Source organism: Rhagoletis pomonella, unplaced genomic scaffold (assembly GCF_013731165.1).
Source record: "Rhagoletis pomonella isolate Grant_MI unplaced genomic scaffold, Rhpom_1.0 Rhpom_scaffold_00618, whole genome shotgun sequence".
In the NCBI taxonomy this organism is placed as follows: Eukaryota; Metazoa; Arthropoda; class Insecta; order Diptera; family Tephritidae; genus Rhagoletis; species Rhagoletis pomonella.
In genome coordinates, this window is record NW_023459172.1 from 49,829 (window position 1) to 61,835 (window position 12,007).

The 12,007-nt window shown below is 38.7% G+C and overlaps 1 long non-coding RNA gene across 1 annotated transcript; it reads left to right on the plus strand.

Annotated features, from left to right (window-relative positions):
* Window positions 1-1,444: 1,444 nt before the first annotated feature.
* Window positions 1,445-2,438, plus strand: LOC118751254. The gene is made up of 2 exons (XR_004994501.1): window positions 1,445-1,484; window positions 1,547-2,438. It is a non-coding gene; the product is annotated as an uncharacterized LOC118751254 (long non-coding RNA).
* Window positions 2,439-12,007: the final 9,569 nt, after the last annotated feature.

Below are 12,007 nucleotides of genomic sequence, written 5' to 3' on the forward strand. Positions count from 1 at the left end.
TACGGCACTCACGTATTGACAAGATTTTACTATTTATTTTATTATTCTTTAATTTGAATTATCTGTATTCTTTAAGAAAAACTGTATAAACCCAAGATTAAATCTTTGCGAAACATCCAAAAACCAACATTTTTGCGTAAAATTTCGAGCTTTTTAATATTCTTTGGGCTAAAGCCCATTCAATTTTAGTATAATAAAGTGCAAGTTTAAAGTAGCTGGGACTTACTGTTTAACTTGGCAATTTTTTTTTGTCGACGATGTCAGCCATTTTCTTCCATACGAAGTGTGTTCGACGATTTTTTTATATGGAGAAAATTAGCAACACCTTCATCAAAGAAATCTTAAAAAACTTAGTCATATTAAAATTTAATGGGCTAAAAAACCGCACACTCAAAATAAATCTAGGATCTCGAATTAAAAAGCTCTAAGTTTTTACGAAAGTGTGTTAGTTTTTTTGATGTTGCACAAAGTTTGAACCTTGGATTTGGACGGCTTTCTTAAAATACAAACCGTATTTTTACAAACAATAATTAAAATTGAATAATATTAAGATAAATGGTCAAATCTTGTCGCAAAGTTTTGATAAGCACTTGAAATGCTATTAAAATGTCTAATTTTAGTACTGAATCCAAAGAAAATGTCTCTTTTATCTGTTAATAATAACTTAAATATGCTTTTTGTTAAGATGTATACCTGAAAATGTGTGCATACATATTTGCGTTAAATGCAGTACATAGGCACGTGGAATCAATTTGTTAAAGTGTAAAATACGTAAACGTATGTACATAAACAATAAAACTTTTGAATACCATAAAATCATTGGTCTTGAAGGGAATGTACTAAGAAAATATATGAGCGAATTAAAAAGTGTATACAATTTATAGCCGAAAAGTAAATTTTTTTTATAGAGCAAGGAAAAAAAGTTGAACGAGCTCAAAGTTGGCTGGCGACCAACTTTGTTGAAAGCGATTAGTTGAAAGGCCGTTCGGACGAGGCGATTTTTGCTTTCAACTAAAAGTTGCGTGGAAAATCGCCGCGTGCGAAAGCCCTATAAACTACGTACTTTCAACTTAATTTACTGACAGACTTTACAAGGCGAAATTACTTAGTTTGTACTTAATTTATGCGTAAATTAAGATTGACCTCTAAATTACGCCAATGGGAACATAGTTTAAAAGAGTTACTTGAAATTACATCCCTGGTCCTTGTTCTTTCTGTATCGCATCGTGGTGAATTCACATTTCTCAGAAATTTGACAACAAAACAAAACAAAGGGAGTATTTTATTTGCTAATTTTTGCGATTTCTATTGTTTAATGTAAATTTATGTCTTTTTAGGATATGTTGAGGCAACAAAGAAGGCGCAGTTGGAAGATGGAGTTATTAGTAATGAAGTAGCAGGCATATTTGGAAAATTATGCCGATAAGCAGGATGGAATTTGGGAAATTAAGTGCCTGGTTGCAGCATATCTATGTATTAAAAAAGTATTTAATTAAATGAAATTGTGTTTAATGGAAATGTTATAAATCGAGTGGCGTTATTTAAGATGTGCTCTAAACATTAGGCGGACTTTTTTCGCCTTCTCAACGTACTAAGTTACAAGTTAAGATGACTGCCACCACGGCCGGTAAAAGCAAAAGGCAAACAACCTTCCAGGAAGCTGCCTGCTGTCCCCGAGTCGGAGCTGTAGTTCAGCAAGAAGCAGGTCAGCAAACGTGCTACCTTGATCAAGCGTAAACTAAAGCGCTCTGCTGTGATTGCACTCGGCAAACGTGAAAACTTGGCGCATGCTGAGAAATATCAAGCAAAATATTCGTGATGGACACCGTGCGAACAAGTTGCGCCGCCTGCCAAAAAAAACGCGGCTCATTCTACTTGCCTGCAGAAGACAAATTGGATTTTGTGATCTGTATCCGCGGTATCAACAAAGTTGCACCAAAAGTGCGTAAAGTTTCACTGTTGTTCCGTTTTCGCCACATTAACTACGGTTAGTTCATCAAATTGAACCATTAATACGCTACGCATTGCCGAACCCTATATCACATGGGGTTATCCAAATATTAAATCAATTCGTGAATTGATCAACAAACGTGCAATTGTCAAGCACAACCATCAACGTGTCCTAATCTCTGACAACTTTGTGATCGAACGCAAATTGCGCAAAGAGCACGATATTCAGTGCGTTGATTATTTGGCGCACGAAATATTCACTATTGGATCCCACTTCACGAAAGAATCCCAACTTCCTGTGGCCATTCAAGCTCAACACCACCCGGTGGCTGACGCAAGAAGGAGAATCTCTACGTTGAGGTTGGTCGTTTCGGCAACCGTGAAGATAAGAGTAACAAACTCCTGCGCAAGATAGTTTAAAGAAATTTTTTGCTGTACAAGGTGGAGTATTTTTATTTCAAAAATATATAATAAATAAAAATAGAAAATGTTTTTTTTTTTTACTTTCTGAAGGTATAAACCGCAAATACACCAAATGGAAAGCAGCTTATCGGGCAGGTTCTGCAATTCACTTCCGAGTGAATCTCGACCCCTACCAACTTGAATTCAAAGCGCACTTGCCTCAAATTCACTCGGAAGTGAATTGCAGAACCTGCCGGTATATTCACAATTCCTTGAAAAATGTCGAAATTTATTGCCGGTTCTTAAGGCCATTTCAAAAGGCTCCAATCCACAAATTTAATTATTTGTTTTGGGTTTTCAGCTCAATAATGATGCACCCAGGGTTTCATTTACCGTCTATGAAAATATTTCATGATGCGTTCCAAAAAGCTTAAGTGAAATAGTTTTCTATTAAATATTTATTTCTGGTACTTTAAAAAAAATCTGATCAATATTAATGTATGAAATGAAGTAAATAAAAATCTACGAATACATTTCTGGAATATTTTGTCATAGAGCCATTATCAAATACAGACACAACTTTGTCGGGCGTTGGTTTTGACGTATATAGAATTAATGCGTTAGAGAGAGATAAAATACAAGCTCAACGCGCTAATTTAGGTATACTTGTATGTATCAAGAATGATAGAATACAAGATTGCGCCGTCCTGGGCGTTGACATTTGTGTACCACAAGTAAACAAAGAATAGAGCGAAAAGAAGAACGAGTTGAAACTGCCAAAGCAGTTCACTTTGCAGCAAAAAACGTGTTTTAATTCTACTAATTTCGAAAATATTGCATTTTTCACCAAATCTATTAGAGAACAGTGAAAATTTTAGTGCACTCCATTGCTTTGCAATTGAGGCTGCTTCAGCACACGTTTTAGTGCACTCCATTGCTTTGCAATTAAGGCTGCTGCAGAAAACCGCGGCAGCATCTCAGCGGGATTGATTAGTTAACTTGCTAATTGAGGCTGCTTGGAGCAGAAGCAAAATCATTGTGAGGAAATGCTGTTATTGTAATAATAAAGAAACATTTCGGAAACGGCTTTGCCGTGCCCTATGTACACAAAATGCAGCGATTCGTCCAAGCGCTACACTTGCATCTACGCATCTTGCATCTTGATAGCTGTCGCAATTTAGCACACAGCACTTCTTTTTATTAGATTTTACGCAGTCTTCAACTCAAAAATCACTCACAAATTGCAAATTAACACAATTTCAACTGATTTTTCACTTATAATTCAAATTCTCTTTCGCTGATTTGTAAACAAAGGTTTATTTACAAGTTACCACAACTGTCAAAATCGGCGAAACCAAAGTAGCGGTACCACTGACGGCGCCACCTTTGTTCGCTGCACCGTGTGTATGTATATACCTGTTACTCGTATGGCATATACTCGAACTGCGAAAATAATGACAATTATAATTTATTTAGATGCATATTTTAGCTAAATGTTATATCGTCGCCTGGATAAAAGTTTGGTACAAGTTACTTTCGGTAACTCGCGATTGAAGTTTGGAATGCAATTTCTCAGAAACACGAATACAGATTTTCTCCAAAGAGTCTGAGAATGCTATGTACTAGTTCACGAGATCCTTAAATTATCTTATTTTTGTAGTTTAGTGTCAACCATTTAAGAGTTTAATAAAATTTTGTCGTATACGACATTTGTCAAAAAATTTGCAATCAGTTTTAATTATATATGCCAAAATGAGATAACACTTTTTTATAAATTAACGATACTTTTTACTAATCAGCCTAATCGTGAGTTTCGCCCGAACAAAATTTCGCCTGTAGTGAATACACGCAAACGAAAAGTGAAAAAGTGACCCGATTCTAGAAAATGAAACTCATGATAAGGCTGAATATGTCGGAAACTAAAGAAGAACAGATAACTCCATTTGTAATATCTTGTCTTAGTCAATTACTCGTAAACTAAAGAAGATATCCAAAAACCAGTTAACAAAAAATCGAAATATCTTACTTTAAAATATATAACTGCATCTATAACTACAAATTGTCAAAATGACGCTTCCGGCAATTTTCCATCCAAGCGACGATATTTGAATGTTCCTCGCATAATTTCAGCCTGTATGTAAATTTTCGGGGAAAAAGTTAAAAAGTATATTAATCTGCTGAAAAGATATTTTCGCAGATTCACATTTTCTTTAAAGTAAATCTATCATCACTATCTCCAATTCCATGTGAATAAATCTCTCCAGTCTTAAATAATTTTCACCACATTAAATAGCTGCACAACACCCTAATTGCCGAAAAAGCGTTGCTTGCAACACTAGTCCTTTATGGGGACCAAATTTGGTGAAAAAAAAACAGCTAAGTTTGTTTACTGGATATACTGAGCTCGAAGCACATACCATACCAGCTTGCTGGTACAATATTTATTTCTTTACAAATGAGCTCCAAAGAAGACCGAAATGATTAGAGACAAGATTTTATAATTTTTATACAAGCATGGCAAGAAATTTCCGGTAAAAAACTGAAAAACTGCTCCAGCAGCCGCACCACAAGAACACACACGGTCAATCCGCTGGCCCCATCCCTTGATGGCGCCAGCATGCTGGTATCATCCGTGAGCCTTTTAACACATTAAGGGCCGGTTGTTCAATGTCTGATTAGCACAAATCGGAGGTAGAAGCTCCGATTAAGTACAACGACTGCTTTATCGATCACATGTTACATGCATGATGTCGAAATCGTCGATAGTGTAGTGGTATTGATAACCAAACATTGAACAACCGGCCCTAAGCATATTTGGGGTCATGATAAAAACATTACAAGGTAAATTTATTCTCTAAATTTGTCGGCCATAATATTTTTTCTGACGTTTGCCAACATTTTAAAATCATATAAAATTGAAAATAAAACAAGTAAAAAGGGGCTGTCTTCGGCTATGCCGAAGCCTTCATACCTTTCATGAAAATAAAAAAGCTGTCTTTCATCTACTACTTGTTACTAAATTTTCAGCGTAAAAATATTCAATATGAAAATACTATTTATTTTTTTATAAATATCTAATAAATATTTACATCGTACATACAAATTTCCTCATGTGCTCAGTTAATTTTTATACCCGAGCGCACTTGTGCACAAGGGCATATTAACTTTGTTCACATAACTCTTGTTTGTAACAGCCAAAACGAATCGAGATAGATATAGACAAATGTATACATAAATGCTCAGAATGGATAGAGATGCCGATTAAGCCATGCCTGTCTGTCCGTCCGTCTGTCCGTCCGTCGGTGTACACGATAACTCGAGCAAAAATTAAGATATCTCAACGAAATTTGGTATGTAGGTTTCCATTTATCCAAGGTAGGTTGGTGTTGAAAATGGGCTAAATCGGACTGTAACCACGACCACTTCCCATATAACGGTAATTTTCAGAAATACGAAAACTGCGATATTTTAGTAACTACTGAAGATTATTCACTCAAAATTGATATTTACAATAACTTTTAGACGAAAAATAAGAATATTATATATTTTTGGAAAATGGGCGTAGCCACGCCCCACTTATGGTTACATGTGTACATCTTGGTAACCGCTGCACCAATTTCTTCCAAACTTGGCACAGTTGTTGGCCTTAGCACAGCATACCAAATGGCCGACCATTTTTAAATCGGACGATAACCACGCCTACATCCCATATAACGGTAATTTAGAATTAATATAATAACATTAATCGCCAACACTAAAAAATATCCAGTCATGGTCGCTGAATGAGGTTTCATATGTTATCGCCCTTGTTCTGTCTGCAGAAAAACTTGCCAATAACCAATCAATCGCGGTTTGTTGCTTTGTAGTAGGAATATGTTCCAGTAAGAATGCAATCCTAGTTGGCTCAAGCGCGTTCCAAGAACATCATTTGACGTAATGCGACAGACATTAAAGTCTCCAACAACTATTAATTCTCCATTATTTCTATTACTCAGCTCCTTTATATCTTCTTCCAATATTCTTCTAAATGCTGGTAATGAAAAAGATGGATTTCTGTATACTACAGCGATTGCCAAGTCTGGTTTTGATATCGCCAGAAACTGATACACTTTTCCGGCTACATGATGACTTTTAATGAAACTTGTGGTAAAGCAACTTTCATGACCAGTCTTACAGTAAATTATTACTCCATTCCGTGAGCGGCTTTGTCCAGTCTCAGTTGCTCCATCGATACGCGCCACAATACTATAGCCTTCGATTTGTGATTCTTCTTCTGGGCGGGTCCAAGTCTCGGCAAAACAAATGATATCCGCTGAACAAATAAGGTGGTCACTTCTAATGTCATCGATATGCTTTCTTAAGCTTCTTATGTTTTGATAGTACAATAGAAGAGTGTTATCTGGGCGCTCAGTTGCAAATTTGTAGTGCGTCTCTAATTTTTTTAATGTCCGAAGTATATTCAGGTGTGCTTGGACTACTTCGTTGCCTCCAAAAGGTCTAGGTGGAATAAAATTACCTACAATAAATAGTCCTGAAGCATTTGTTGCTCTACTGCATCCGACGTACAAAGCTGATCGGCTCATTCCCTTCTTAGTATGAATAGCAACCAATCTGTAAGTTGCTCCTTGGCTTTTGGGTATTGTTATTGCCTCTGCTGGTATTATAGGGAACTGCCTTCTTTCTATCGAGACTTGTTCGTTTCTTCTATATTGGAAGGTGCGCACTACTTTTTCAATTGGTGTCCAGCTCGATTCGTGGGGGTGAGGCTTTTTGGAACGTGCTATTACTCCAATTCCTGGCTCGGAAAAGTGCATCCAAAGAATTACTGGTGTCCGTTCGGGGCCTCGATGGTCAATTTGCATTAGTCGGCCCGTAGCTCCATTTACCAAACCATCTGCAGTATTAATGTTGACCGCAATCATGTATTTTGCAGAGGTTTTCAGTTGTAAACCGTAGCACATTCCTTGTGTCTCCGATATTTTAAAATTCTTAATGGCATCCAATATAACCGTTTTACTTCGCTCCGAAAGAGACTTCGCCTTCATACTGTCTTTCGCTGTAGAGATAAACTCTTCTGTGGCGATTTTAGCCAATCTTGCAGTATTATATAGAGATACATCCGCGTTGGAATAAAAAAGATGAATACAGTCGTTGGGTATCTCGTTAAAATTGGTTTCTCTTGCTTTAATGAGCTCGATATCATCAGATGTCATATTTCCTTCGGACATGTTGTTGAGAGCAACGGCAAATGCCTGATCTTCTCTTTGGCGCATTATTTCGGTGAGTTCGAAGAAACGGAACAAATCCCAAAGTGGTGTGCCAGTAATTGCGCTATATGGATCCAATTTGATGAGAAAATCCATCTGTCTCCTACTGGCGAGAGTTGCTTTAAGTCACCAAAAACAATTAATGGTATACCTCCAAAATACTCGCTAGAGCGAAATATTTGTTTTAAACGGGCATCTAAATATCCAAATATTTTGGCACCGACCATTGAAATTTCATCCACTATTATTAACTGAAGGTCTATTAGGTTTGAATAGATAGCATTAACACTATCATTGCTGAGAGGTCGTAATTCAGTTGAGGATTGGTTTATCGGTAAGAAAAAAATCGAGTGCAAAGTAACGCCTCCATTCCCAAATGCAGCTTTTCCTGTAGGAGCACACAATAAGACTTTAATTGTCTCGGGATTACTGCCGGATAAGCTGTTTGCTCGTGTTGTCAGTGACTGGTATAAAACGGAAATTAATCGGCTTTTTCCTACTCCAGCTCCGCCTCCGACGTATTCGTAAAAGTGTCTCTTCAGCTTCATGTTATGGTGAACATGATAAAAATATTCCCGCTGTTTTCTGTTCAAGGAGCGCACAATTGAGAGCAGCTCATTTTCTTGAATAAGTATAGGTAGCCTGACCTCCTCCAAGTTTGAGTCCTGTGGCTCATCGCTTTGAAATACGTCGACATCATTGCCGATTTCTGGAATAGCTAGTGCTCTAAACTCTTCATCCAAGAAAAGGGTAACATCAACCTGAACATCTTCCTCTGCTGTTTGCTGATTTAAGTTCTCTAAAATATTTTCGAGCTCATGGTCTGAGAACTTGTCGTATTTCTGCTTGTTCTCTTCAATAATTGATTTGTTGTCATTACAATCTCGTTCTATGTCAGCATCGATTAAATCAGCTGCTTCGCTACGCCAGGGATAAAATAGCATAGCCATTTCCCGAAAGTAGTCTGATCGAGAAAATTCAACACTAAAACGTCTCCACCTTAATATAAGAGGGCGATTTCTCTTCCAGATGAAACCGCTCCTATCATTTAATTGAAGCCGGAGCTCGTTTGCTTCAGAATTTTCATCAACTGGTTCGACTTCTTCATTGTCCTCGTTTTCAAGTGTAGACACTGTTCTTGTTTTTGAAAATCAGTACAATGCAGCAAAATCAGCAAGACAGAGTTGCCCTAGCCGACTTGGCCTTTGAATATAATGATCCAGCAAGTTCGGTACATAAATATCAGTTCAATCAGCAGGAAGCCTTTCTAGATCACTTTTCGGCTTCACCATTCTGACTCTTTTGTCTGGGTGTGACGTATTAATAAAAATTTCTCCTTCGCTGGCTTCTGAAAGATGGAGACCCAAAATATTATAGGATGCTTCTTGGGCGGACACCTCCGATCCGTTAACAAATTTATTGCCTATGTGTTGTAATTTTTGCTTAATTGTGAAAATTCCGTCATTTATTTCATCCATGGCTTGTCTTAACAGCTGAGATACCCCTCTATTAGATTTGTTGATATAATTTATTATGTAGCTGCAGCATGCATAGGCGTCAAGTATGAACTGAATGTCCATGATTGCTCTATGCAAACGCAAAATGTCGCTGTTATATGCGTTAAGCAGTCTATCTGAAAATTTCCTTCGTAGAAATATTTGAGGCTTCTTTAAACTGGAACGCAGCGCTAATTTGCAATTCTCATAAGTTGTGGAAATGTCTGGATGCATTAAGAATTCCTCAAAGTTGTTCAAGTTCTCTGCTTCCATATTATCATTCTGTTGGCTTAAAACATTTTTAATTTTTTGCAACAGAGCCAGGTGTTGTTCGCTTACTTCGTTTTCGTCCAGAGGTAATAATACCTCAGTTCGGGACATTGGTGGGTAAGGCATGGTGAAACGACAGACTTGCTGACCTCTTATCTCTCTCAAGCAAGCCCGACCATGACTATGTCTTTGGTAGTCAATAAATTGCTCCACCTCTGGATTGCTTCCATCTGTTGTTATAAATTGGTCGACAAATTCCACAATGGGGTCAATATTTATAACACCTTCTGTCTCCAGAGTAGGTGCGTTACTTATCCAGTACATTCCATGACAGTGAGGACTACCTCTGTGTTGGAACTCAATCCTCCAGTAATAATGAATAAGCACATGTGGCTCAAATATTTTATCTTTGAGTAGCTTAACCATTTGTCGGAAACGATAATCGGAGTACCGTGAACAGGTTACAGGATCTGTCCTTATAAGCCGAGCCTTCTCTGAATTTGATAGTTGTGCTGCCTCAGTTTCGGAAATATCCATTTTGTCCACAAGTTTTGTTAGAATAACCAACAATTCAGTCCATTTTGTCTCGGTCCAAATTGACGAATCATCGCTAAAACCTTCTTTTTCTCTGCCTGCCAGTGAGCAGGGGATGATCTGAGACCCTTTAGGATGTGGTATCCCTCGTCATGTTGGACTAAGTTGCTAATAAAATTCGTATCGACCATATTTGCTGCGGTGATGTTGGAGGCTCCAGATTTTTCCGCAAACAAATAGAAATATAATATTTATATTTCCAGAGCAAATTATCAACACGTGCACATCGTCGGTCATATCTGCGAACTTCTGACCTCACTACTTTGCTGTAGTTAAGCGTCGTTCGCCTTTTTTTGCCACAAAAAATTGTTGGAAAAGACAATTCCTCTGCATCGTCATCTCTTGTTATATCGATAGGAATTCGGCCCTCTCCAGGGGCTATTGGTACTCGTTCTAATGGAAGGTTTTCGATGAGCTCGTTATCCAAAAGTGTTTCTTGACCACCTGGATTTATCTCATCTTCTCCGATTAGCTCAATTCCAACATTTACCTCATGGCGCGTCTGCAAATCTCTGACGATATGCTCATCTGCCGGATCGGCGATAAAAGGCACTGATTCATGGTTCCGAACGTCTGCCAACCATCCTCCAGATGCCTGAATATTGTGAAAGCGGTATAGTTCCGTTGTCATAAGGCACTGTAATGCTGCTATTACTTTCGATGGCCTTATAGTTTCCGTTATAAAACTATGATTATACTCCAAGCGACGTTTCAGAAGAACTTGGACAACGTGAGTGTCTTCAAATATGCGAGGAAGAGCGGTCACTGTCTCGACCACTGATATAGGCACATTTACAACTGCTCCTCTAATAGCACATTGGCGTTCGTATCCAAGAGAAACAATTCTCATGAATGGAATCCTTGGAGATATGAGGCGTTCTTCCAGGCATGTTAAATTTTTCAAGGCATCTGGTATGTCTACAAACTGCAGTCCATTCGCAAGACATATATTTGGAATTTTCCCTCACATTGTTTGACGGTAACATGTCAGACAAAATGTGAACTTTTCCGATAAGCTCGGAAATTCATTTTCCAAGTAAAATACTGTGTTGACGTTGAGATTTGGGTGCTATGTTGCAATGTTACACTTTTTCAATTTTTTGGTTTGGTGGGGAAACCAAGTTCCACCACAACAAACGCACACCATAGTAGGCCCTTCTTTTATTTTGGCTTCATATTGCGCCAAGTACCGTAATTGGTGCTGAGTATTACGAGCTTCTTCTAGTGCTTCTGGAGACAGATTTTCTCGGTTCGCTGCAATCCTCAAACCCTGCCTCTCGTTTTCTCTTCTTCGATTTTCTGGATTACATCTGTGAAGATGGACTTGTTCAAGTGCGTTTTGCCTAAGAGTTTCCTCTCGTCTCAAACTTTGCTGTCGAGTAATTCTCCTTTGGGAAGTATTTCTTAGTTGCTCCCGGCGTCTTGTAATAGGGTTTAAGCGTCTTTCAGTTCTCGCAAGTCTATCACGAATACGTTCAGTTTCTCTTGAAACTGGGACAGTCCTTCTGGTCCTATGCCCAATGGTGTTCTGGGCTTGCTCATCTGTTCTCAACTCCAGATTTTGCCTTCGTAGTGCACGTGCCTCCGCGTCGCGAATCCCTTCAGTTTCCCTTAATTGCGCGACAGTGCTTCATGACCGGTGCGCCATGGTGTTCTGGGCTTGTTCGTCCCTTCTCAACTCCGGATTTTGCCTTCGTAGTGCACGTGCCTCCGCGTCGCGAATCCGTCCAGATTCCCTTAATTGCGCGACAGTCCTTCTTGACCGGTGCGCCATGGTGTTCTGGGCTTGTTCGTCCCTTCTCAACTCCGGATTTTGTCTTCGTAGTAGACGTGCTTCCGAGTCGCGAACCCGTTCAGTTTCCCTTAATTGCGCGACAGTCCTTATTGACCGGTGCGCCATGGTGTTCTGGGTTTGTTCGTCCCTTCTCAACTCCGGATTTTGTCTTCGTAGTAGACGTGCTTCCGAGTCGCGAACCCGTTCAGTTTCCCTTAATTGCGGGACAGTCCTTCTTGACCGATGCGCCACCG